Source organism: Cimex lectularius, unplaced genomic scaffold (assembly GCF_000648675.2).
Source record: "Cimex lectularius strain Harlan isolate CLEC.00 unplaced genomic scaffold, Clec_2.1 scaffold188, whole genome shotgun sequence".
Taxonomy (NCBI): Eukaryota; Metazoa; Arthropoda; class Insecta; order Hemiptera; family Cimicidae; genus Cimex; species Cimex lectularius.
The window spans coordinates 941,649-969,207 of NW_019392882.1; the positions used below are offsets into that span (position 1 = coordinate 941,649).

General features: G+C 34.6%; 1 protein-coding gene across 4 annotated transcripts in view; it reads left to right on the plus strand.

Moving 5' to 3' along the window:
* Nucleotides 1–813: 813 nt before the first annotated feature.
* LOC106674383 (protein gustavus) overlaps nucleotides 814–27,559 on the plus strand; it is a 380,850-nt gene continuing 354,104 nt past the window's right edge. For 3 of the 4 annotated variants that reach the window (XM_014407043.2, XM_014407042.2, XM_014407040.2), the window contains exon 1: nucleotides 814–1,017. The gene's annotated coding sequence lies outside the window, so the exon portion shown is untranslated. Of the gene's footprint in view, nucleotides 1,018–26,532; nucleotides 26,593–27,559 lie in introns of those variants that run through there. The other variant, XM_014407041.2, reaches the window with a different exon arrangement.

Sequence of the window (27,559 nt, forward strand, 5' to 3'; positions counted from 1 at the left end):
TTCAAAATTTTGGAAATCGATAACATTTTTATGTAATTTTTGTACTGGCTATTCCTTCAAATATTATTCAAGATATTATATTTATTTATAAAAAGAAGAGTAAAGCTGCGTAAGATAGTGTACTGACTTGAAAGTGTACAAGGCTTTATCATTGCTTCCTTTAAAAAAAGAGTGATTTTTAAACGTTGCATCAATTGTAAATTATATAAATTAATCCATATTTGCTTAGACCATAATAGCCCACATTAATTATTCCAATTAATTATTGTTTTTTTCTAAGGTTTTTGGTTGGGAGGAAAAATGCCGAAGGTCGTGGGCTTGGATCCCACTCGTGACACTAATTTTTCATTTCAACCAAAAACCTAAGATAAAAACAATAATTAATTGTAAATTATTTATTTATGCCTAAAAGGGTCGTTCTTATTTATTTAATACCTGAATTTTGACACAAAAAGTTCATTTTTATCAATAAGGGTCGCACGACCCATGGGTTCCGGATTTGCGAACGACTTAAAGGGTTAATAAAATTATTTACCTATGAGGACTTGAAAGACAATTCACCAAAACACGGTAAATTCATTAAGTGATGATTAAAAGTTTACTAACATTTTATTACCTAGTTTTGCTCTTGATAACGTGACATTTTCCTCCCCGGAAAAGCGCTATCATTTTCATCCGTTAAGGGTTGAAAAAGCGTAATCTGCTCGTTCAACCTCTGCTGGGCTTCCACCAAACTAAACCTATTCCCTTGCCCTCTACACCGCGTCGCCCCGTTCACCGTTCACTCTCCCCACTTCCACCGGCCATTTCTAGACTTGCCCAGTCTGCCTCGCTTGTTTTGTTTGTCACCTTCTCTTTTTAATCCGGCGCAGTGTTTTGGGATGGAAAATCATGTGAAACACTCTCCCCGTCTCGACCTGACCATAGTTTTCAATGTTATAAGTGTCCTGTGATTTTTTTACGACCGATTAAAAGCCAGCATTGCATACTAAACTGGTGACTGGAATTCAAATCAAGGTAAGCTAGTTCAAATGACCATAACAATTTTGTTTTCGCAACTTTGTTGACCCTTTTTTATAAATTAATCGGGCCCAGGATTGAATACGTTATGTGATTCGGCCCCTTTGTTTTTTTTTTCTACTTTCAAGAGCAGGAAATCCACACACACATAAATATTTAGATTAAATTTAAAAAAATGTATATACACCTACACGTATAAAAATATATTTAAATTCTCCATTATGAATCCACACTCCAAAGTTTTAAAAAGGTTTTCACTCATAAACCAACAGTCATAGTTTGACAGTTTTACACTTTAAAAAACTATATAAATATTGATTTAAATAAAAAATATAGAATATTGAGAAAACCTGTGGCAAATTTAGTAAATATAAAACTTAAAAGCTTTAATTTGTGTTGTGTCCATCATATCAGACTTCTCGATTCTGACTTGAGAAGGCCGCTGACAGTTCAACAACTCGCAGACCATCTAGACAACAAACAAATCAAGTCCAACAAAATTGATTAAATATCAAGGAATATTGTAATGTAACAACGGTTTAATTTATAAATAAAAACTATAATTTAACTATAAAATATAATATTTTATTGATAAAAAAATAAAATAATCCGTTTTTACTAGTTCTACGAAAACGGATCATAATATATATCGTGGGTTCACGATGTGACCCCAGATTTGAAGTAACCCAAAGTGTATTTGAAAATAAAAATCACCAAGCATAAAAAAATAATAAAACGATATCTCACAGTAGCCAATTGTGAAATAATTACCACTGAAATATTGTTTGCCTACGCAATTTGATCATATATCTGCTAGTTTCACAGCATTGTTCGACAATAACAAAAATTAGAGTCAAGACCAAACTTACAGTATGTAATTAATAATGCTGTGAATTTTACGAAGGGATTTCTCGATGAAAGTATGAATTTAACATTTATTATATTTGGAAATATACATTTGTTGAAATATTGGATGTTCAAAACAGGTCGTATCTTGATAAACTCTCTTGATTGTGAAACCGTTGTGGTTTGACAATAAAATAAAATATTTACTAACGGAAACATATAAAATGGTACTGTTAAAAATGTGTACGATTAGTAAACATTACATAACGAAATTTTCGATTAAAGTATTAATTTAATATTTAACGATAATTGAATGAGCTGAAATATTAACTGATACCTTCAAAACTGATCATATCTTGCTTTTTATCTCTCTCTCGCACATTGCAAAATATTTGATGGTTACTCAAAAAAAAGTATTAATTTAACATTTATAGATAATTGAAATGACAAATTTGTTGAAATTTAAACAATTTTCAGTCGAAACTTCATATTATTTTACGTATTGCACCTCTCTTGATCGAAGCGGAATATCTTGTGGCTTGATAATTAAAAAAAAAAAAAATAAATGTACCCACCTGCCACCAAAAATGGAAACATTATAAGCAATTTTTGAATATAACGGATTTATCAATAGATTAAGTATTTATTAATATGTAATTGGAAGGACATATTTTTTGAAATTGTCCTTACAAACTGTTCATATCTAGCCTAATCCTCTAATCTTTGTGGCTTTTCGCGAAATCTTTGGAGGTTTGACAATTTAAAAAGAAAAGAAAAGAAAAGTAGTAATTTAACATTTCAATATAATGGAAATGACGAATTTGTTGGAAATTTCATTATTTATTTCAAATCAGTTCGTCTTGTCTCATTTAACTTCTTTTTCTCGTCGCGAAACCCGTGCTGTTACTACTATCATACTACTTAAAAGAAAAATAAATAAATAAAAATAAAAATCTTCAGCATTGATTCAAAGCAATATTTCACTAATTAATAACGCTATGAATTTTACGTAAGGGATTTATCGGTGAAAGTATTAATTTAACATTTTTATCAATATGTCAATTGGAAGGACATATTTCCTGAATTACCCTTCAAAACTGTTCATATCTAATAATAATAATAAGAAGAAGAAAACAGTTATTAACATAATAATTTATCACAATATGCATTCTCTTTTAATTTGAAGTGCGAAAGGCAGCTGCGCTTTATGACCTTCGATTAATGTCTGTGACTATGTTACACTGGATTTATTCCATATCTTGTCCCTCTAATCTTTGTGGCTTTGAAATCTATAATTGCTTCACAGTAAAAAAGCAACAGGAGAAAAGTATTAATTTAATATTTATAGATAATTGCAAAATTAAATTTGTTGAAATTTAAAGAATTTTCGGTCAAAACAATTCATATCATTTCACATGCTGCATACCTCTTGATGGAAGCGGAATATTCGGTGGCTTGACAATTAAAAAAAATGGAACCACTAAAATCAATTTTTGGATATTTTAATAATGGCTTTATCAATAGATTACATATTTAATATTAATTGGAAAGACATATTTTTTGAAATTGTCCTTACAAACTGTTCATATCTAGCCCCCTCCAATCTTTGTAGCTTTTCGCGAAATCTTTGGAGATTTGATAATTAAAAAAAAAGAAAAGTAGTAATTTAACATTTCTAGATAATTGAAATGACGAATTTGTTGGAAATTTCATTATTTATTTCAAAACAGTTCATGCCTTGTCCCGTTTAATTTCTTTTTTTCGTCGCGAAACCCATGCTGTTACTACTATCATACTACTTAAAAGAAAAATAAATAAATAAAAATAAAAATCTTCAGCATTGTTTCAGAACAATATTTCACTAATTAATAATGCTGTGAATTTTACGTAAGGGATTTATCTATGAAAGTATGAATTTAACATTTATTATATTTGGAAATATATATTTGTTGAAATATTGAATGTTCAAAATAGGTCGTATCTTGATAAACTCTCTTGATTATGAAACCTTAGTGGTTTGACAATAAAATAAAATCTTTACTAATGGAAACATATAAAATGGTACTGTTAAAAATGTGTACGATTAGTAAACATTACATAACGAATTTTTCGATTAAAGTATTAATTTAATATTTAACGATAATTAAAATGAGCTGAAATATTAATTGATACCTTCAAAACTGATCGTATCTTGCTTTTTTCTCTCTCGCACATTGCAAAATATTTTGGTTACTCAGAAAATTTTGTTGTGACGAATTTGTTGGAAATTTCATTATTTATTTCAAAGCAGTTCATGTCTTGATTCATTTAATTTCTTTTTCTCGTCGCGAAACCCATGGTGTTACTACTATTATACTACTTAAAAGAAAAATAAATAAATAAAAATAAAAATCTTCAGCATTGATTCAAAGCAATATTTCACTATTTATTTTATGTTTAAAATATAGATAATTGAAAAACAAACAATCAATATGTCGAAATTTTAAGTATTTCGTCCAAAACGGTTCATATCTTTTCATATTTAATCTCTCTCGCAGCGGAGTATTTGGCGATAATTAACGAAATATATATAACAATATTAATTTAACTAATAAACAATTGAACTGTCAAATTTGTTGAAATATTTTCTATCGAAACTGTTCATAGCTTTCCTCATTTAATATCTTGTTTGTCGTGAAATCTCGTGGTTTGACAATAAAAAAAATTGACCAATCTTCAGCAACGATAAAAAGCTATATTTCACTATTTATTTTATGTTTAAAGTATGCAATTTATCTATTTAACATTTATAGATAATAGAAAAATAAATGTGTTGAAATAGTAACTATTTCCCTCAAAACAATTCATATCTTTTCTCATTTAATCTCCTGCTCGTCGTGAAATTGGTGGTTTGACATTAAAAAAAAATCAAGCACAATTTTCAGTAACGATGGAAAGTTATATTTCACTATTTATTTTATATTTAAAGTATATAATTTTTCAGTTTAACATTTATAATAATTGAGAAAATAAATGCATTGAAATTTAACTATTTCCTTCAAAACAGTTGGTATCTTTTCAAATTTAATCTCTCTTCATCTTGATTTTTGATACATATTTGGTGACTTGCCAATTAAAACAATAAATGTACCACTTCCCACCCAAAATGGAACTATTATAAAAGATTTTTGAATATTTTATAACGGCTTTATCAATAAACGAAATGATTAAATATTTATTGGTAATTGGTTGCTGAAATCGTCCTTCAAAACTGATCGTATCATGCCTCCATCTTACCTCTCGGGTTTTAAGTGTACGGTTGTAATTAAAGATAACAATGAGTTATTCCGGAGGTTCTTTGGCCTAAATACTTTTAGATTATAACCTAATGGAATATTAACATTGATGTCATTAAACGTTGTGCAGGCTATTATAATACAAACTTGTATGAATATGATAATAATTTGTACTGTTTTACAATTTTTGAGTTTCGGCTAGTTATTTTTCGAAATAAACGTTTGCGTTTGAAAATAATTGGTGTCATCAATCAAATGGGCTATGCAAGCGTAACCCACGCGAGAAAGGGATTAATGCAATTCATAGCTCACTTCCACGTTATTACGACGGGACCCGTGGCTGAACGAGGTGAAACCTCGATAAAATCATAATTGGAAAATGCCAAAGAAAAAACCACCAATGAAAAAGAAACCCCACAAAAGTTTCAACCGTTAAAAAAAATAAATCTGAACCAAATTGGCAACCTTTGTCCTATGTATTATTGTATTTCGTTAACTGATGTTTCGTTGTTCGTTTACATCGCTTTTTTCTCTCTTTTGGATCAAGGCATAGGGAAAATGCGAAAAATCAAGAGAAAAGTGCATTCTTTTTATTACTTGATTGCTCCCGGTTGAAAAATATATTATATCATCAAAATACCAGTGTTAATTATTTTTTCTGTTTCGTAGAGAATGATTTGACGTTCAATAAAATATTCTTAGAAGTTGAGATGGCAGGCACACATGGACGCCGTCGAGGTCAGGAGCAGAAAAATCCTCACACTCCTGAAATTTGTTGGTCACTTCAGGTGGGGAGCGGACAGGGAGACCCTGTTAAAAATGTTCGAGATTCTTTTACGGATGTATGGCATATTCCTCGGCCCGAAAAACGCGTCTGAGAAAGCTCGATAGGCTCTACTACCAGGGTCTCAGAGCGATCTCGGGAGCATTCAGGACCAGCCCCTTGGCCAGTCTGTGCTGTGAGCTGGGGGTATTGCCTCCCGAACTATGGAGAGAGCAGCTCACCCTCAGTTACGCGACCGGGAATCTGGCCAAGCCGTGGCATCTTCTAGCAAGGACGATTGTTGAGTGCCCGTACAGAGCCGACTATGACATGCTTCGCTCGCGGACGCGACCCCTGGGGAATGTGCTTCGGCTGGGCGACCGACCGACACCTCCCTGGAACCTTCCTGCCGTATTCGTCCGTGACGACCAGGCGAGCTTTCTCAAGTCGTGTACACCGCCACACCTCTATAAGATTAAGTTCCTTGAACTTAGGAACAAGTACGCCGGTATGGTCTAGTCTTTACAGACGGGTCTAAGACTGGCAATGGTGTGGCCTGTGCCGTGTATAGCAAAGGAGAGGGCACCTTCTGGTCGCTCCCCCCCCCCTGATTGCAGCGTATACACGGCAGAACTGTATGCCATCTGGCACGCTCTCGAGGCGGTGCGGACCGAGGAAGGATCTGCCTTCCTCATATGCACCGACTCTCTGGGCGCTGTTTGGGCCCTGCGAGACAGGTTTTCTGTGGACCCTCTCGTCGTGCTGTTGATGGAAAAATTGAAGAGTTGAAGCGCTTCGGAAAAACGGTGGTTGTTGTCTAGATCCCTGGACACGTCGGGCTGAAGGGTAATGAACGTGCGGACGAGGAGAAAAGGCCGGGACGTCCTACCCTCCAGACCGGCCCATCGTGACCAGGCCCTCTGACGCCAAGCTAGAAGTAAAGAACATGATAAAACAAAAATGGGCCGGGTCGTCCGAGAGGCTTTTGCGCGTCAAGAGCACGATTCCTAGATGGCAGAGAATCTGAGCCGGAAACAAAGAATCGTTCTAACGCGATTAAGAATAGGCCATACATGGTTGACACACGGGCACCTGCGCGGGCTTTGGCCCAAGAGCCCCTTATGCAGAGAAAGGTTGCTCGATGTGTCCCACATACTGGAAACATGCCATGTCTTGGCTCCCTACAGGGAGCGTGTAGGCATGCCATCCAATCTGAAGATGGTACTCGAGCACTGCAGCGAGTTTCAGGGTTCCCTGTTACGCTTTTTAGAGGAATTTTTTTTTTTATTATTGTATATAATATGTCTTATGTGTTGTGTGTCTATATATTTTGTCTGAGTGCATGTATTTATTAGCGTGAATCTCGAGGTTTGATGGTGAAATATAATATCATCATCGCTCCTCAAACGTTGAGAGCGTATGAGTGTGTGTTCGGGGTCGATGACGGAATATTTATAAAAGTACTCCATCGACCCCAATCTAGATTAGTTTGAGTATAGGGCGGTGGAGGAATATCAAGTACTCCACCGACCAAACGGAATGAGTATTGTATGGATGTATTTATGTGTATGAATGTATTTATTTGTATGAATGTAATGTTTGAAAGTGAAAATAGAATATTGACTTAGTTGGGGGCTGAAATGACCTAGATGTCGGAATATATTAGGCTCACAGAATAAAGTCAGCCTCTGCTGGGTCCCAGGACACATGGGAGTCGGACACCCTTGCAAGAAAAGGGGCTGCCACACCGCTAATAGTACCCGAACCCTTCTGTGGAATAGGAATACACACTATTAACGAATACCTCAGACAGAAGGACAAAAAGAAAATGAGCGAACTTTGGAATTCACTTATTGGACATAGACAATCCAAGAATCTTCTAACCAACTTTGGCAAGAAAGAAATCACAGAATGTGTCAAAGGAAGCAGGAATAGTCTGCGAATCCTAACAGGATTCCTGACAGGACACTAGATTAAATGGACATCTAAAGAAAATTGGAATAATTCAAGATGGCACATGTAGATTCTGCAAAGAAGCAGAAGAGACACCAACACACTTACTAACAAACTGCGGAGCTAAACTAGCCCGCAGGAGGAAGTGTTTTGGGATGTACAATGTGACCATAGAAGAACTACAACCACTGAAACCGGGCCTATTAATCAAGTTTCTTGATGAAATAGGACTCACCAATGCGATTTAGGCAGAGCACAGGGGATACAATAGCTCTTAAAGGGCGCAGTGTACCATACCCTGAATTATTATATCTATCTATCTATCTCGACATAGTAACGTTTTAAATGTGATACTTCGATATTTCGAGATAACCATCTTCTAAAAGTTCTATCCTATTTATCAGATTTTCGAATAAATTCTTGTATTGTTACTAAAGACTGATTTTTATAATGTCAAAGATAAGGAAATAGGCAGAGCTGTTATACTGTCTTTTTTTCCTTGTTGGCAGTCATTTGAGAAAAATTAATTTTATCATTCTGTGACCACATTTTATAAACCTACCTTTTCGATCTAACTTGTTTCTACCTTTCTGATTATTTTGTAAACAACCTTCAATTATAAACAACGTCGTTTGTAAACTAATGGATTTACGAAAAAGGAGATTTGAATATCGGTAAACAGATCTCAGATTATGTTGTTTCAAGTGTGCTTTTTTATTTTTGCTTGATTATTGCTATAGAAACGTAACAAAAAGTAATTGTTAGTTATCTGGAACAAATAGACCGATTTGTCTTTTGGCATTTTGTTATCTCATTGTTCATTTAGATCACCTTTTCTTTTGCCGTCTGATCCAATGATGAATTTTGTGTCAGTGTAGTCTGTTTTAACATTTTCTATGGCACAACCACTGATAGCAGTTTAAAAGACTATATGCTAAAATTCTTTGTTTTGTGGTTTGTATCGCGTTTAAATGATTTTTTAAATATAGTTAGCAAGAAAAGTAAAAACGTTAAAGTTTACAAAATTAAGATTTAATATAGGATTTATTAATTTTATGATTAAAGTGGTATGTGGTTTTTCTGTTAAAAGCTTAAGCCTGTTAGGTTTATACATTGTTAGTGACAATGATTTTAGCCACCCATTATTAATGGGGTTTTATATTCCCAAGCCCAGCAGCCCTTTGGATTATTGTATTTTTCCTAGTTCTAGTCCAATCCAGTTGACTGGATCCTTCTTTCAAGAAGTAGATCATTGACGTGGGTCTCCTTGGTATTCTAGTTTAGTCTTCATTGGGTGGTTGCTTTCCATCCGAAGATATATGTGGCAGTTTGTTCCTTCTCATTCTATAACCTACAAATGGGGGTCATCATTCAACTCGTGTTGTATAGATGTTTTCTCAGATATCTCTATCACTAAGAGTTTTACCTTGTCCAACTTTAGCAATTTTCCAGTTTTGGCGAGGGTTCTTTAATTACGAGTTTGGCACTAGGGTTCATACATTTCCCCTTTTATTTCGTGTGGACACATTCTACTATGAAAGAGTCTTTGTTTGTGCGCATTGTTTGTATTACTTGAATGATCTCGGTTGTCATATAATATAATAATAATAATATAATTTAAAATTATAAATATTTTTTGCTTATAGAATTATTGATTTTATGATTAACAAAATTCTATTTCATATAATTTTGCGTCTTTTTAAATATTTATATATACAAGTAATCAAATGAAGGTGATTGGTGAATTTTTTGAGGGAGGTTTTACCAACACTGTTAGATGATGTTCCTCTGCAACAACGTCAAAGATTGATTCTCCAGCTTGATGGATTTGATGGATGCTTCCCGCACGCAATTCTTTGCAGTTGAGCCGTTATTTGAATAGTCATTTACGGGTTAGCTGGATACTGGTCATGTCCCCGTATAGGTTCATCTGTTGGCTTACTCGGTCACCCGATTTAACTCCAATTGACTATTTTCTGTGGCGATTTAAAAAACAGTGTCTACGCCAATCGTAATCCAGCCACCTCAGTTGGAGCACTGCGGCAAAGAATCAAAAATGCTTTTCAATCCAACTCCCCTGACTCTATCGCTCTGAACGCCCAACTCTGAATTGTGGTTAAAAAGAGCAAATCTTTGCTTCTTTACGCAAGACAGGCAGTTCGAACGTGAAATGCGATTAATAAATAGCCAACCAAATGACTGTTGTTTTTCCAAACATTTTGCCATAACTTTGTCATTTGACCATTTTAAAATCTAATTGCACCATTGATTTCATCGAAAAATCCTTTAAAATTATATATCAGGATGGATAGGGCCGTATTTGAAATTTTTAAGTTGAACTGGGCCTGAGGTACCCTGTATAATTTTTCTCCAAAAACAGGTTAACATTTGAAACTACAATAAAAAATATTAATTACGTATTTGTGTTTTTGATAGCGTCATTGGTTCAAGTGAAATTCATTCGGGCCATCTAAAAAGACTAACCTATGTGTTTAGCGGTCATATTTGACCTTATTAATTATTTCCATTAATTATTCTTTTTATTTAAAGTCCTGGTTGAGAGGAAAACGTTAGTGTCACTAGGGGGATTCGAACTCACGACCTTCGGGTAGTTTTTGAAAACTGTTTTTATTATTAATATATTGCAAGCCAACAGCTGGGCAGTCAACATTTCTTTTCTGTGCTCTGTGTTTAACTAGCATTTTCAGTTATTTTACATGTTTTTTCAATTTATTTTTTACTAGTGACATTCATGAACATATAGTTATTAATATTTTTCCTAGTGATGAACCTAATTTTTTTTCTTTCTTCGTGTAAATAGTGTATATCGTTACCAAAGAAAATCCTATAACTACACAGCACTCTTCTCAAACTTCAGCACCGAATTGCTATGACACTGCTCGTGAAACAGACACTTCTGACACAGCCTGACAATTTAAACAAGTCACCCTCCGTAAAAGAACATATAAAAAAAACCAACCAGAGCCAATCACTATCACTAAAAAATAAAATGAAAACAAAAGGACATCACGAAGATAGATAACGATCTGAACGTCGCCAAACCCCATCAAACAAACGATGCCGCTCAAGAAAATGCCCAATCCGTGAAACCACCTCCAATAATTTTAAATAATATACATAACTTTACTGATTTTTGCAGTAACATCGCAAGAATCATTGGAACCAATACATTCCATTGCCGCACTTGTACCAACGACGTTATTACAAACTCACGACAGCGACAGTTACAGGAAATCAGTAAAATACTAAACAAGAAACAATACGACTTTCATTGTTTCCAAATAAAAGAAGACAAATGTTTCAGAATCGTCATACGAGGACTACATCCTACAACGAAATAAAATCTGCAATTTCAAAACTAGGATTTGTTGTCAAAAGGATACACCAAGTACAGCACCCCATCACCCGTACTGTCTTACCTCAGTTTCGTAGATTTTATACGGAATAAAAAGAACTCGGATATTTTCAAACTACAATATCTCATCTACACTAAAATAACTAGAAGAGCCCAGACAAAGAAACAACATCCCGCAATGCACTAAATGCCAAAAGTACTGCAGGGCGTACTGCTACCATCATCCTAAATGCGTCAAGTGTGCAGGTCCTCACCTTTCTTCCGACTGCGTCAAACTACCAACCTTACCCGCCACTTGCGCATTATGTATTACCGAGGATGTGCCACCCATAAAGAATTGCAATATATACAAATGCATAGGCAGAACAACAAAGATCACTGAGCCGTTCCTGCTCCACCGACCAGGACACCGCCAGCAGCAACCAGGAAAATGACAACCGAACCAAACCATGTACCATCAGCGGATACCACCAGACCTCATCTATAGCCCTCGACAGGAAGACCACCAGTTATCAGCGAACCACACTGGGCAATCAATCAGCAGCTCAGCTACGCCAAAGTAGCAGGTAGATCTGTCAGACCAACCATTCCGAACACGCTTCTTCACTTTCCACTCTAAACTATCCCTCCACCCTAACCCACTAGCCCTAACTCTTTCCTCAACAACTCACCCTTACAATCCTCCGCGCCGTTCAAAACGACGATGGCCTCGTGACCTTCTATCTAACCCACCGAATTAACTTTAACACCCCCCCCCCCCATTTTAAATAAAAGTAGTTATAAATACAAATAAATTTTTTTAAGTCCTTTCTATCGGATCGACCGAATTAAACTTTAACCCCCCCCCCCCCCAATTAAATAAAAGAGAATTCCAGCATTGGTTGGTTTCTCTCCCCACTGCCTCCTGGTCTGACATTATTAATATTTATCATATAATTTATTTGATAGTTCTTTAGGAGGAAGTTAACCGTTATTGGTAAAAGGATTTCTCCCCTAATCCCTGGCAAATAAATAGCGTAATTTTCTCCGGGCGAGATCCATCCTTTTAGAGGCCGTTAAAGGAATTGGCCTCGCGATCGCTGCCAAAATGTATTGTTATGCAGAATATATTTATCATCCGTTCACATTCAGAGGGAAATCTATAAACTTGGGCCTAACAAGTCTGCCCAGTCTAATTAGTCGCTCTTAGAATTTTCCTCATCGGAGTGAAAATGAATTTGTACGTCTTGGCCAAAATTATGAATGGATTGAAATTGAAAGAAATTGCAAAATAAACCATATGCTTATTTTTAATGGCCATGATTTTTGTCATCGATCAATCATGATAATAAAGATATTAGTGCTAAATGAACCATAGTGGTTGAAGGCCTTTATAAAAAAAAATATTAGTGAAGCAAAGGTTTAGTATTTCCCAAGCACTGCAGCCCTCTGTCTTTTTGTACTTTTCATAGTTTCTTAGTTTAATTGACTCCATTCTACTTTTAAGAAATAGATCATTGACTGTTACTGTAACTATTTTTCCCGGGTCCTCTTGGTACCCTGGGTTATGTCTTCATTGAGCGGTTGCTCCTCATCCAAAGATAATAAGTGTTGCAGTTTCTTCCTCCTCATTGCATAACCTATAAATGGGGTCATCATTAAACCCATGCTGGGTAGGAATGCTCTCAGATATCTATCACTCCACTGAGTTTTACACTGTACAGATGTAGCAATTTCTAGTTTTGCCGAAGGTTCTTTTACCACGAGCACCTCTAGTGTTCGTTCATTTCCCATTTTGTGTTGTTCCATTCTGAGATGTTATGTTCGAATTTGTTATTCTGATTATAGGTTCTGAGCCTAAATGGTCTTGTAGACCCTTCTCTAGCCATTTTGTCCATTTGTTCATTACCCAGAATTTTCTGCCCTGGCGCCTAAGATATTGGTTGGTAATTGACTGTATTACTACAATTCTTTTTATGGTTATGGTACTGTGGTGTGGTAACCTACAAATTGGATCAGCATTGATTATACTTATGTTGTGTGGGTGTTTTCTCAGATGTCACTTACCGGTATAGAGCCTTATCACTCCCCTGAGTTTTACCCTATTTAACTCTAGCAATGTGTTTGCCCGTTTGGTGAGGGTTATTAAACTATTAGTTTACTATGTTTGCCACCTCTTGAGTGTGGACTCGTTTTGAGAGGGAGGAGGAATCGTTTTATATTTCATATGGAACAATTATTAGAACGATTAGCAGGCTCTTCAGCCAGTCTATGGTGAAAGGATTTCCTCCAAACATGCCACATTTTGTAAATAGGTGAAATCGAAAAAACAAGGAATAACTTTTCTGACATTTAGCCGATAAAAATCTTGAACATTTGTTGACATAAATATATTCTTACTATGTTAAAAGCAGAATAACTCATTTAACACGATACAACTGTTGCGTGACTACCCTTTTATTTTAATAATAGTTATTTGATAGGAAAAGATCATCCGAAATGGTGAATTAGAACGTACAAACATAATTATGTGAAAGCTTTGCTTCTCTGGATAAAGTGAATAGTTATATCTTTAATGTTCAATGTTTTTGATTGAAAATGAATTGATTATTAACATTTTTATGTTTCGTATAGAACTATTATTTGATAAAATTTAGCAGGCCAGTCTATGGTTAAAGGACTTTTCTCCAATCAAGCCAAATATTGTAGAATATCATGGAATAGAAGAACTAGGAATAAACAGCATGAACATGTTAGAGCATTTAGAAGGTGAAAATCTTCATTCAACCATAACACATTTAACGTAATTGTATCATTTTTACTCACATTTAACACATTCTACACAACACACAAATTTTTAGACTAAACACACAACAGCACACTTAACACGATTAATACAGTTTAGTGGTAGTGTTCAGGTTACAACACTTATGCCAGAATTTATTTCGCATTTATTCATCGTAATCCTTTGAAACTTTGAGACGTATTTTCTCGTTGTTATCTGTTCAGCTGTAAATTGTAAAATCTACCTCCGAGGCTGATTAGAAGTGGATCCCATCTCGGCCGTTTTCACGAGGCCTCCCATCATCTTGCTAAGCCTTTAAAACCAGGGCAAATATTTGCTGTGCTTAACGTCGGGTAAACCTGAGAGTAAACCGTGTTGTTTTCGAGTCCTGCGACCGTATTTCCTGTATATGAAACCCCTTACCCAACGTAATGAAGCTCCGTTTAATTATTTATGAAACAGTGGCCTCTGAAATGTCATTATCTAATTAACGCACTATCCACATAAGTGTAAAGCTGCAACTACTATCGGCCTTTATTATTTCTGTTATTTCTACAACTGACTAAAATTGCAACATTTTATGTACACGAGGTTGGGCAGTTGTGACGATCCCTGGTTTTATGAAGAAGTTCCAATTCCGCATTATTCCATCAGACAAAGAATATGCAGTGCTGTATTTGTTGTGCAACGCGATGACTAACAGTCAACAAGCCTCCTTTCTCTTGAGACAAGCACTTTTTTAAAAGCAGTTTAAGCAGTTCTGCTGATTAAAAAGAATAGAAAAGAAGACAATGACAGTAATACCCACAGGCTAGACAATTGGCCTCGCCCGCTGATTATATTTAGTTTCGACCTATATCGCGAAATGCAAGTGAACATTAAAACTTAAGATAGCCATTGCCATCATACTTTACGTAATTAAATTTGCTTTTGTCAACCAATTTACTCGACTGTATTTTCTTGTAAAAATCGCAAAAGTCGTAGTACAAAATATACTTTTTTGTCAGAAGTTGATAATAAAAATACAAAAATGAAAACAGAAGCAACAAGAAAAATGACAAGCTCTCATAGAATAATAATGCATTAAAAATAAATAATCACCACCAATAAAAGCTACGATTACGTGGCATAAAAGGTGGCTGCCAACCTTTCATGTGGAGTGATGATTTCTCTCATGACTGTCTTTTATTTTCTAATCAAGGGGGTAACAAGCTGTAGTAAATATAAATAAAACGTTTCATCTATCCTTAAAAAGTTCCTCCAATCAGCGGTTTCAAGGGAAAGATCTTTTATCAAATTGATATGGGTATTACGGCTGCTGTTCAGGAGCCACTTCTTACACCATTTCCTCTTCGGTTTTTTGGTTTTTATATATAAACAAACAGCAGCGTAGAAATCGTCATCCATTTTGCGGAAGTAATTCACTAGATGACGATCGGGCGACTGGCTGTCCGCTCTACAGCCGTGAATGCCCCTTCAAATTTCAGGCACTCCAAATGGAACTAAACGGATCGGCGCGGTTCCATTTGGAGCGATCGTGAATAGCCACCAGAACGCGTTTCATAAAATAAAGACAGGACCAAAGTAGCTGAAATTTTCATCGTGAGACTATTAACAATTTTGTCGATTTCTACATTTATTATTAAAATTCACATCACCGAAAACATTAATATTTATTTGTTTAGAACAATAATATGTTGAAAGTTTGAGGGATAGATATTTAAACAAAAATACTTATACCAAATGGGAAAGGACGTGAAGAATAAAAACACACATTATAGTGGAATGTATAAATATTAAATTAAAAAGAAAGGGGAGAATTATAAGCTATGAAATAAAAGAGGTTAAAGAATCAACGGAAATAAGGTGATTCACCGTTCGGCGAATCCATACAGAATTCTTCTGTTTCCGGTTCCAGAGCGGGCACTGTTGTCGGGTTAACAGAGGGCGAAGCGGGTGAAGAGGAAGAATCAAGAAAGAAAATGATGAGGAAAACAGAAGGAAGAGTCAGAAAATTACAAGCGCGGCGCATGCCGAAAGAAGTTTGACTAGCCGGTGGGAGAAGTGCAGGTTTATCAAATTGAACAACAGGTGAGCGGTCGGCTTTCAACTAATCTATTTCAAACAGAGGGCGCGCCGTTTTCTTCCGGAAGGGGCCCTCGAAATTAACAGCGCGACCGGGCACACAAAACTGTCCAATGTTTTAGTATCATGCGATATTGAAAGGAATCATGCTATGATCAATGCATACATATTAACCTTTAGACTGTTAAGCAGTCCAAACGGAGCGACGCCGTTCCAAAAACCACGCCAGTGGCAAAACTGCACTGGAGTGCCCGGCAGTGCCGATATGCGGCCGGTCCAAACTCCATCGCGCCACTCCAAATATCTACGGCGAGGGCGGCATGGCGCGTTCGTGAATGGGAAAACCTGGCGGGAACAGTGGAATATTGGTGCGCTGGCTTGGTCGTGAATGGGAAAACACGCGTTTTTTTGGCGCAGTCCTCCGTCTTTCTGTCACTGAGCAAACATCTCCGTCGTACATTCTCAAAAAGTCGAAAACGTTTGTTCTTTATCGGCAATGACATCCAATCGAGATTTTATTGTTGAGGTGATTGAATTGTATGAAAGTTTACCATATTTATGGAAAGTGGTGGACAATGATTACCACGATAGAAATTCGGTCCTCAACACCGGTTGGTCGACCTTTTCAAAACAAAGGATACAAATACAACGAGAGATGCAATATTGATAACCCCTAGAGCAGAAATCGTAGTAGAGAACTTAAGTGAACTTAGAAATGTAATGTGGCTGCCAGAGTGATGATTTCTTCATGACTGTCTTTTGCTTTCTAATCAAGGGGGTAACAAGCTGGAGTAAATATAAATAAGACGTTAATCTTTATTTTGTAAGGTTTTGGTTGAACTGAAAAAATAGTGTCACGAGGGGATTCGAATCTACGACATTCGGCTAAATACACCGCTGCTCTACCACTTGAGTGGTACCACTTCAATAGTTCGATCCACTCGAACACCAACTTCTCATCTCAATCTATCTTTCGAATTTTTCCTCTTTTTGCCATTTTTTGGTGTCCTAGAGGATTGAAGTCACGATAGCTCAAGTGGTAGATCAGCGGCGTATTTATCCGAAGGTCATGGATTCAAATCTCGCTCGTGGCACACTAGCTTTTCATTCATCCAAAACCTTACAAAAAAGTTTAATTGAAAGAAGTAATTTGGACAATAGAACACTAAAGATAATGAATAAATAAGACGTTTCACCCATCCTTAAATAGTTCCTCCAATCAGCGGGTTCAAGGGAAAGATCTTTTATCAAATTGATATGGGTATTACGGCTGCTGTTCAGGAGCCTCTTCTTACACCATTTCCTCTTCGGTTTTTTGCTTATTATATATAAACAAACAGCAGCGTAGAAATCTTCAACCATTTTGAGGAGGTAATTCACTAGATGACGTTCGGAGCGACTGGCTGTGGAGCTGTCGTGAATGCCCCCTCAAGTTTCAGGCGAACCTGAACCTGTTTCCCTCCTTTTTGCCATTTTTCAAATGTCGTGCAATCAGGATTCGATTCTCGGTGACAAATGATTTTAATTAAATTTAAATATTTGATAAGGAAAGTAAGCTGCATTTATTTTTTCTTCTTTCGCGTACACTCTAGCAAAATTTACAACGATATAGAATTATAGCCACTTATTGTTTATTTAACGAATTAGTTTGTAACAAAGTGTGCATAATTTCATTTATCTCTCGTTCTTTTTTCACACTTAAATGATCAACTTATTAAATTCTTTCAATTAACTTAACAATTTTAAGTTGTGTAAACCGCACTGATAGATAGTAAAAATGTTATTAGTAAAATAAATTGCCGATGTTCAACGGATGCAGAAATATTTCGCTCGCATGCAAGCTGTTTACGACATTGCAAAGAATTTAAATCCTGACAATTTTTTCCTTATTTCCGTTGATTCTTTAACCCACCTTTTTTTTCTCACCGCTTATAATTCTCTCCTTTCTCCTTAATTTAATAGTTACACAGCACAAAGTAGTATAATGTCAGATGGTATAGTATGATAAAAAGTCCAAAAACTAAGAATACCAGAGAAGGATAAAATTTAATTATAGATAAAAATAAAATAAAAAATCACTACTAATAGCTTCAGTGTGATAAGTAAATTGCAGTTATGTTATGTCAGATTCTAACTTTATACTTATGCGTGTAAACTGAAAGGTAGTTATTAAAGTGGCCAACTGAAATAATAGCCTATTAGACCATGGCCAACGATGTTCATTTTTTTATGTAACAAGAATGTAAATTTATTTCTATTCGTACATTTTCTTATAAAAAAATTGTAAATGTATATCTTCATTTTTCTATATGTGCTGTTGACTTTTCCCATAATATTTGAAGTTTAAAATTAAGGCATATATGTAAATTAAGAATTAATGTACATTACGATCCTAAGTTGTAATATTAGGCTTATTCGTATCTTAATAACCAAATAACACATTTAAAACAACAACGTATACATCGACTTAAATTTTTTTTGATTGATCAATTTTAGTATCTTCATTGTTTTTTTTGTTGCTGTTGTAATGCAATGTGTTAATCTTCATTTCGTCACGGTGTGAGAACCGACGGATGTTCTGTAAGACCGTATAATGTTATATTATGTGTTATGTAAAGAAAAACTAAAGCTGTCATAAATCCTATCCAAAAAAAAAGTTGCAAATGTTGCTGTAAAATTCCCAGAGATGATACTAAGAAGATGAAATCTTATGTATAGCATTTTTTTTAAATTTATTTTGCTGCAGGGCCCAATAAAATACCGATACAATTAGAAATAAAAGTGCGGTGATTAGTGACCGTTAATCGATAATTATTCAGAAATCGTGAGATGCGGTCTGGTGTGATGTAGGTTTCAGAAAAACATTTTCTTTATCGTGCCAACNTACACAGAAGTCAAACACTTTGAGCCCTGAAGATGATCTCAATAAAGATCGAAACGTTGGCACGATAAAGAAAATGTTTTTCTGAAACCTACAACACACCAGACCGCATCTCACGATTTCTGAATAATTAGAAATAAAAATAGTTCATTGTATCAGACTAGTCCTTATTGGATATTTTATTTGTTTTTACGGTTTTTCTAAAAGATATCAGCTTACTCGAGCTAACGTTATGGTCGCAAGTATGTTTTTTTGTGTAGACATTATCCACTACTTATTGACTTAAAATTCATATCTAATTCGAAATCAAAATGCTATAATTCATTGTTAAAGATACATCGTTATTAATATTTTATTTTGTTTAGTGGTTTCTCTAAAAGATATCAGTTTACATGAACTAGTGCTAGGGTCGCAAGTATGCGTATTTTATGAATAAATCATGCACACCTATGTATTGACTTAAATCGCCGATATAATTCGAAATTAAAACAGTACTTTGTCGCTGACAAGTCCCTATAGAATATTTTATTTGTTTTTAAGGTTAAGGATATAAGTTTTATGGAATTTACATTAAGGTTGAAAATACGGTTATTTTTTATGTAGACATACAAGTAAAACACCGTTTCTTAAAATCAAAATAATCAAAAATCAGATAAGTCCTTATTGATTAGCTTATTTGTTTTTAGGGTTTTTTTCTAAGATATGTTATATACTTTAATTAGCGTTTATGTCGCAAACCATAACCAATACGTTTTTGGAGTTTTTTTACTTCAATAACCGTCTAGTTAATAAATCACGTTTATGCCCAACGAAATAATTTTTTGGAATATCCGGCCCAGTTGTCGGTTCGGACAAGGCCCCTGAAGCACATTAATGTAAAACAAATGCATCTTTGCGCGCGAAGAAATTCCAATGACATGTAGCGGTCGTTGAAAAACTTATTTTTTCCTTTTGATGTATCTAATGGCACCAACGGTCTAAATAATAATAATATCTTTATTAAAGGCTTTCGCCAAAACAAGAAATACAGATTTTGTAGTAGATAACAATAATTGGTTCTTAAAAAAACTATTATATGAATAATAGTACAAATATATCTATATCGTTTCGATTCTCGAGCCTACATGCTTTTATGATTGGCCTATGATATAAATAATTGGATTTACAAAATGGTATAAAAAATAGATAAACATTTCTGGTATGTTTTTGAGGAACATTTAGCAATACTCTTTTTACCAAATCAGGGCTATCAATAAGGATATTAAGCAATTTATATAAAAATAAAATATCGTTAATATTTCTTCTTTTTTTGAGAGAGCCAATTGACAATTCAGCTGTCAATGCAAAATAATTTACATCTTCATTTTTATAAGTGATCTATATGCTAAGTATTTTAACAGCCTATTCTGAATGTTTTTTGAATTTTATGTAAATGATTATAAATGTCGATCTTATCAGGGAAAAAATCTAAAATTACAGTTTACTATTGTTTCTTTCACGAAATGGCTGATATGATCCTATCAGGGCATTAAGCATTTTCTTAAACCCCCTCTTAGACTCGCTTATTTCGAATATAGTGAAATGAAGTATTTAGGTAAATTGCGTGAGGTTCGGGTTTTGTAGAATAGCTCTTTTATGATATTAGATAAATCATTAAGTATCACTACTGTGTCTAGAGTAATGGCAATACTTCAGAAAAAATTGAAAAAAAGTTGACAAGTTTAAAAAAAAGAAGTGAAAATCTAGGCTAACGTTTAATTCATTCATAAAATTTCCATAAAAAATCTATTGGCATAAATTAACCTTCGTGGTATAATGATGAAATCCACATATTTTGAATTTTATATTTCTGGAAGATTAATGAAACATAAGTTATAAGAATTTACTTATATCATCATTTTTTTGAAATATTATTTTCAAAATAATATAAAAGAATGCCTGTCTGGGCTATTGGGGAAGTTGTATTAGCAATCGAAGTTATTAATTTGTCATCCAGACCGGTTTGGTATTTTAAGGTAGACGGTCATTATTGATCTGTAAAAAACAGTAAAATTGCTATTTCAACTTACTTTCGTGCTCAAAATAAGCTATATAAACTATAAGACTTTATTTATGTAAGAATTCTTGGATATTTAATTTTCAAAATAATTATAGAAGTGTCTGAGTTGCAGTTAACAGTTTGACATCTGTGCCGATATGATATTTAAGTCAATAGGTCGTTATTGTTCTGTAAAGGCTAGTAAATTTGGTATCTCAGTTCACTTTTTCATATGAAGAGAGAGAGAGAGAGAGAGAGAGGAGTTACTGCAAAAAAATCTTTGCTAAAATACTGTTTATTGGATCGAATGAATATCGTTAAGATAACATTAAGTATTGATTTTGTTAAAAGGCAGGATTTGTCAATATACTTCAAGCTTTAAATGTTGAACTTTAACATCTTAACAACTTGAAACTGAATCTTTAAATATTGAACGACACAGTGGAAATGAAAATAAAAATATAAGTTATGATTTCGTCATATTTTGTCTAGAATTGTGTTATTAAAAAAATGTATTATTTAACTTTATAGTGTTAGTAGGCCATTTTAAACAGGTCAACTAAATGTGAGAGTTTACAACTTGATTGTGCCAATCGGGATGTTGCGATTGCCCATGGTACTTCTTTATGTAATGTAGAACATGAACTACAATAACGTGATCATCTAACACAAAAAAATATACTTTCGCCTAAAAGAATTATTGAAATATAGGTAAAAAATTTGGCTTAAAATTTATCTAAAGGCAACTTACCACGTCACGTAATATGTTAGAAAGCTTTATATCGCCCAGAGATATGCCGAATATGACTAATGGTTATATATATCGTTAATAACTAAGGAATATCTCTGTGCTTATTCCTTATTTTTAAATCACTTGTAATTTATTCGACACTGATCATTTTGGTCTAACTTTCCCCGCAATGTTTGCTTTTGTCCTCTCCCTGCTTATAACCCTCATCAACCACCCAGAAACCCAAATTGAATATGGTGAAATGCCGAAACGCGTCTCACAAACCAACTCAGCAAGCTTGGGTTTTAAGCACACTTACCCGATGCAACGCCATTCGACGCTACCGATGCCTTGCCACGTTTTGGTTGGGTGTGCACATCTATGCGAAGTCAAGCGCACGCAGAATCAATTTAGAACGGATGTACAACCGTTTAATAATTTTGTATATTTGTGCACACACTGGTATAATTTTGTATACAGTGCACGTTTTAGTCCATGTGTAGGTTCTTGAGACGTCCTTGTAGGTCAAGAACCATACCATTCACACCGACCTAAACCTACCACCTCGTCTAAAGCTGGGATCACACTTACCCGATACAACGCCATGCGACGCTACCCGATGCTACCCGACGCAAATCCAAAGTCCATTTTTCCATAAGGTTATATTACCCCCGTGCACATCTGCCCGATTCTATGCATGCTACCCTGCTCTACGCTCTGCGATCCCCTCTGTCCAGATTTTCGTCGGGTAGCATCGAGTACAGTCGAAAACAAAAGAACCGGACACTCATATTTTTATTCAAGCTGCATGTATTATTGTCGTTATATTAACTACCACAAACTTACTTTTATATAAACCAAATTAACCGAGATTAAGTTCGTTAGTTTTTATTAAAAAAAAAATATTTTAATGGTTTGGAAGAAAATTGATCAAAACACCGGAATACCATTTTTGATATAATGAATTTAACACAACAATTTATTATTATTATTTCATAGTACATACAATTTCACCATTTTTGTCGAGTAGCATTAGAACAGGACACTCATATTTTTTGTAGTTTATTTCAAACTATGTATATGTAATTTTGTCGTTATATTAATGGTGTTGCGATTGTGATACTGATTTGTGATAAACTCTGTGTGACTGTACGTAGCCTGCGCTTGACGTCGTCTAGATGTGCACAGCCTACCAAAACGTGGGAAGGCGTCGGTAGCGTCGCATAGCGTTGCATCGGGTAACTGTGTTCCCGGCTTAAGACCTTGCCAAATCCAATACCTTAAATTCCTCCAAATTATCTCCTTATCTTAATTGATTAATAAATAATCCATTCCATCTTAATCTTCCTAAGAAACTTCCCACACGACTGAAACGGCGGTGACCCCACTATCTAGTTGACTGGTACGCGACGCTACTCACGCCATGAGACCATATTCAGCAGATTTGCTTATTGCTCATATGTCGAATATAGTTGATCAATAAAATGGAATATAAAATAAATTGGTTTGATTTGTTTTTGATAAATGCATATTAGGTAGATTAAATCTAATAGAATACATAAAAAATACAGTGCAGAATTGATGTACCATAAATGTTTGAGCAACTGGATTTTTCTCATGCTCATTATTCATCACAATTCCAACAAAACCACAGTAACACGGATATTTTTAACTAAAATTTTAAACAACGTATGAGCCTGGTTCTTTTTTGAATATTTTTTTACGGTCGATCAATAAAGGTCGCCTTTCTAAGTGGCCTTTTGTACTGCCCAAAAATAGCTAGCTGGTACGATCTAAAGAATAAAAAGAGGCAATCAATTCTAACTTCGGTTAAGTACAAGGTCGGATACGGTTTACTATTATTTCATATGTAACGACACGCGAGACTAGTTTAATGTTCCAACTTAGTTATTTTAACGGTTTGTAATAATGAATTCAAAACGACTTGCTATTTCTGTCTTTGTATTGTTTCTTTAATGATTGAACCAGCCCTTGAATTGACATTTTCGGTATTTCTTAACAATGGAACATTCAATCTATAAAAAGAATCTTTTACTGGGTGTTGTTTTCATGTATTATTGAAATGCCATTGAAATGCGGCAGACTAATAATATTTAGTTGATTTTATTTATAATTTTTAATGCAAAGTATGCTTGAGTTGAAAAATTGGTGTTATTCTGCAGTATTTATTGTAGTTAGTTGATAGTTAATCATTGCATCTGTTACTTGTTATTAATTTATTAGTTTGTGTCTTCAAATTGTTAGTTTTGTCAAAATGTAATTTGTTATTTGGTAGGTCTGCACCTTTATTTATTCATGTTGTTGTTATCCTTTGCTGTTGTTGTTTTCGCACCGAAATTTTTTATTCTTAGTACTTATTGTGTCATTCAATCTTTATTGCTCTCGTTACTTGTTATTTATTTATTGCTTTATGAATTTCTAGTCATGCTAAAAAACGGAATTTGATACTTCATAGGTCCGTACTCTTGCTGAATGTTAAAAAAAAAAAAAAAAAAAAAAAAAAAAAAAAAAAAAAGTGTCACGAGCGGGACTCCAACCCCGCGTCCCCGGGTACTGATCCCGCTCGTGTCTTTAATTTTCAACTCAAATATACTTTGCACAAAAAAAAAGAAAAAAAAAGAAGAAAAAACTGATTAATAGGACCAACCATATAAATAATATTTTGATCGTTTTCGATCATTTTGGGTCCGCTTATTCTCGCTGTTTCGGTCTGTTATCATTCGATTCATTGTGTTGGTGCTATCTTTGTCTGTCGTGGTTAATACATCAATGATACTCGAACGTACATAGAAAACATAACAATCATTAGAGGAACCGACAATAAAAGAACTTTTTTTCTTTTACTTTGAGGTGTACATAGATGTGGTTCTGGCTAAATGGGTGGGTGTGTTTCTTCTGTACCTAGTTTGCCGATTATTTCGTTTTCCTCTTACTTTTGTTTCATTGGGTGATTTAAGTTAGGTCGTGTGATATCTACTTCCATTGGTTTTTAAATTCTGTTTCTACAGTGAATGTTTTTTTGTAGGAAGTTCAGGTATTGGAAGGAACTTGTCCACTATGTCAGAAACTGATCTGTATTAATTGTATTTTTGTGATTTTCTATAATTTCAGGGAATTATTTCACTTCAAAGTGTTGGAAGAATATTTTAGCGAGGATGGCTGAAGTAGGTTTCAGACGGCAGTTCAGATTTCTCGATTCCAACATTAAGCAGGCCAACCATTTCTATTTTTATCACTCAACTTTTGTCCAGCCGGTTCAAGATAATTAAGTAGGTGTTTGGTTGATTGAACACATTTTTAGTTTGGAATATGCTATTTGAAGGCTTATCCGACGGTCAGTAAACTGACATACCAACGAAATATTACATTTGTGCTTTTCGACTATCTAGAGTATTTTCGTTTTCAATTTTCTCTACTTTTTTTTTTGTTGAAAAACCTCAATTATTTTCGCGACAAATGGTCATTACCACAGCTTCTTCACCAAGTACCACATATAAAAAGATTTCTTTTCGTGTTAGCCAAGTAATTAACCATTTCCTAAAATAAAACAACACTGAAATCGACTGAATTTTTTTTTCAAATCAGCATTAAAAAGACATCGAAGCGAAAGTGTTTACCGATGAGGACAACTGTTGCTGCAGTTCAGGTATTTAAGGTTTATTGATCCCTGACAAGTAAGGGAAAATTCTAACATTATTTTCAGATTAACTCAAGATAGAAAAACATTTACACCTAGCTAGTCCTAGTCGAAAAACACTTATTATTGTAATATGCAGAACTATAAACGTAATAAATTTAATATATTTTGGTTCTTTTGAACCAAAATTTCCTCTCTGAATTTAAATAATAATAGTGTCAAAACAAAAGATTTACTGAATCACTAATGGTTATAATTAAGGTCTCAGGGGTGAAATGTTAGTTCTATTTAGTTTAGATTTTTCCTTTTTCTGCCCATTTTTGTAACTTTTTGATTTCCACTTTCTGTTTACTTTGAGGAGTGCTTGGTTCGGGTCTAGTGGGTGGGTGTGCAAGGCTGTTTTTGAGGGGGCAACGCCTTCCAATAAAGATTGAAAAGCGTCTCAACGAATATAAGCCAAAACAGGCAGATCAAGATTATCAGAAAAGACTAAAGTAGAGTATAAAAAAGTACTACTATCGTGATGACAGTAAAATAGGGGTACTTTTTCTTCATCCTTGGAGTACAATTAATTTTTAATCACATAAAACGCTTCGTGATAAGTAAGAAAAGGTTTTTAAAAAACCAGCTTATATAAGTAAGATTCACATAACATAATTTTATTTATTTCTAACGTAACAAACCAGTGAATCATAACCATGCGAGTGTGATGTATTTGATCTTTACAAGAACACCATCTAAGTTTAAATCAAGTTCGATCAACGATCAGACTGATTGGATTTGTTTGTCGGTTGTTGTTTATTATTAAATTATTCATATATACAAATTTTTTTGTATGGATTCTTGCTGAACGTAATCATTCATGACTAATAAAATATAGCGGAAGAATCTAAAAAAAGTTCAACGAAAGATCATCCTATTTCCTGTTTCTTTCTGGTTCATCTCTCCGAATCTGATTTTTCGACGTTTCTTCCTTTTTTCTTCGGCGGAGCCGACGAGACGACTGGGAAAGAACTCGAGTCCCTCTTCCGCGTCTTGGCGAACTCTTTGGTGGGGGACACGCCAACTCGCCGTACTGTGGGGGACGTGGACCGTTAGTCGTAAAACAGCCTTTCTTTACAGAACGTCTCAAGTGTTGTCGGTGTGTTGTGTCGGCTGGTCAAAACATACAAAATAAAAGGACTTTCGGATTGCCAATTACAAGTTAGTATTTGCATTGTTTTCATTATGTATGTCGAGAGAATAATAGACAGAGTAAATAAGTCGAGAGGACTGTCTGTCATATAGGCTCTTTACATTTTGATAAACATCATTAATGTTTTTTTCAACGAGGAAAGTAGATTTTCTTTCAGTAAAAGAATATCAATTGCAACTTTTGGATGACCAGTTGGTGAAATGGGGGTAATTCCACAAAACACGTGTACCTTTAAATTCATCATTCACCGTTTGACAAGTTTATGACTAGATCTTTGTACATACTCACATTCTAGATTATCATGAACAAAATGTACAAATCTATCTGTTTTTCCTTTAAAATTTCATTGAAAAGACGTCCAAATCTTGACAGATAGAACGACTTGTATGCATTGCTGGGTCGGGGGGAAAAACAATGAGGAACGAACGGTTTATGCGCTTTGTCAATGACTCTACACGTTTCTGACGATTCAATGACCTTCGCTCGATAACTTGGGTTGGCCCCGTAGAATGGAAATTTCAGCCTGACCCATAAAATTTCTCTGCGATTTCGTCAAACGTTTCAATATACGAGACGAGGACGCCGGGACGTTGCAATTTCAATACTAGGCGGATCAATTGGAAATGCAACTTATAAATTTTATAAGTTATCTTTTATATACAGCTATTATAATAACGAGCCTCGATTTGTTTTTCAAAAGGCTATTATTAAATTGTTATCACATAGAATGAAAATAGAAAAAGTAAATAGGCTACATCAACAAAATATAGACACGTGTGGTGGCCAATTAATTATTAATACGAATGATAATAACTTCGTGTTTAACCTTTAATATTTCTCTAGTTCCCAAACTGAGGTCCGCCGAGCCTAATTAGGGTGTCCGCGGCTAACTCGGAGAAAAATTAATAATTGCAAAAATAAGCGTAGAATGAATAATTAATATGAAAAACTAATAAGAATGAGTACTGAAAACGA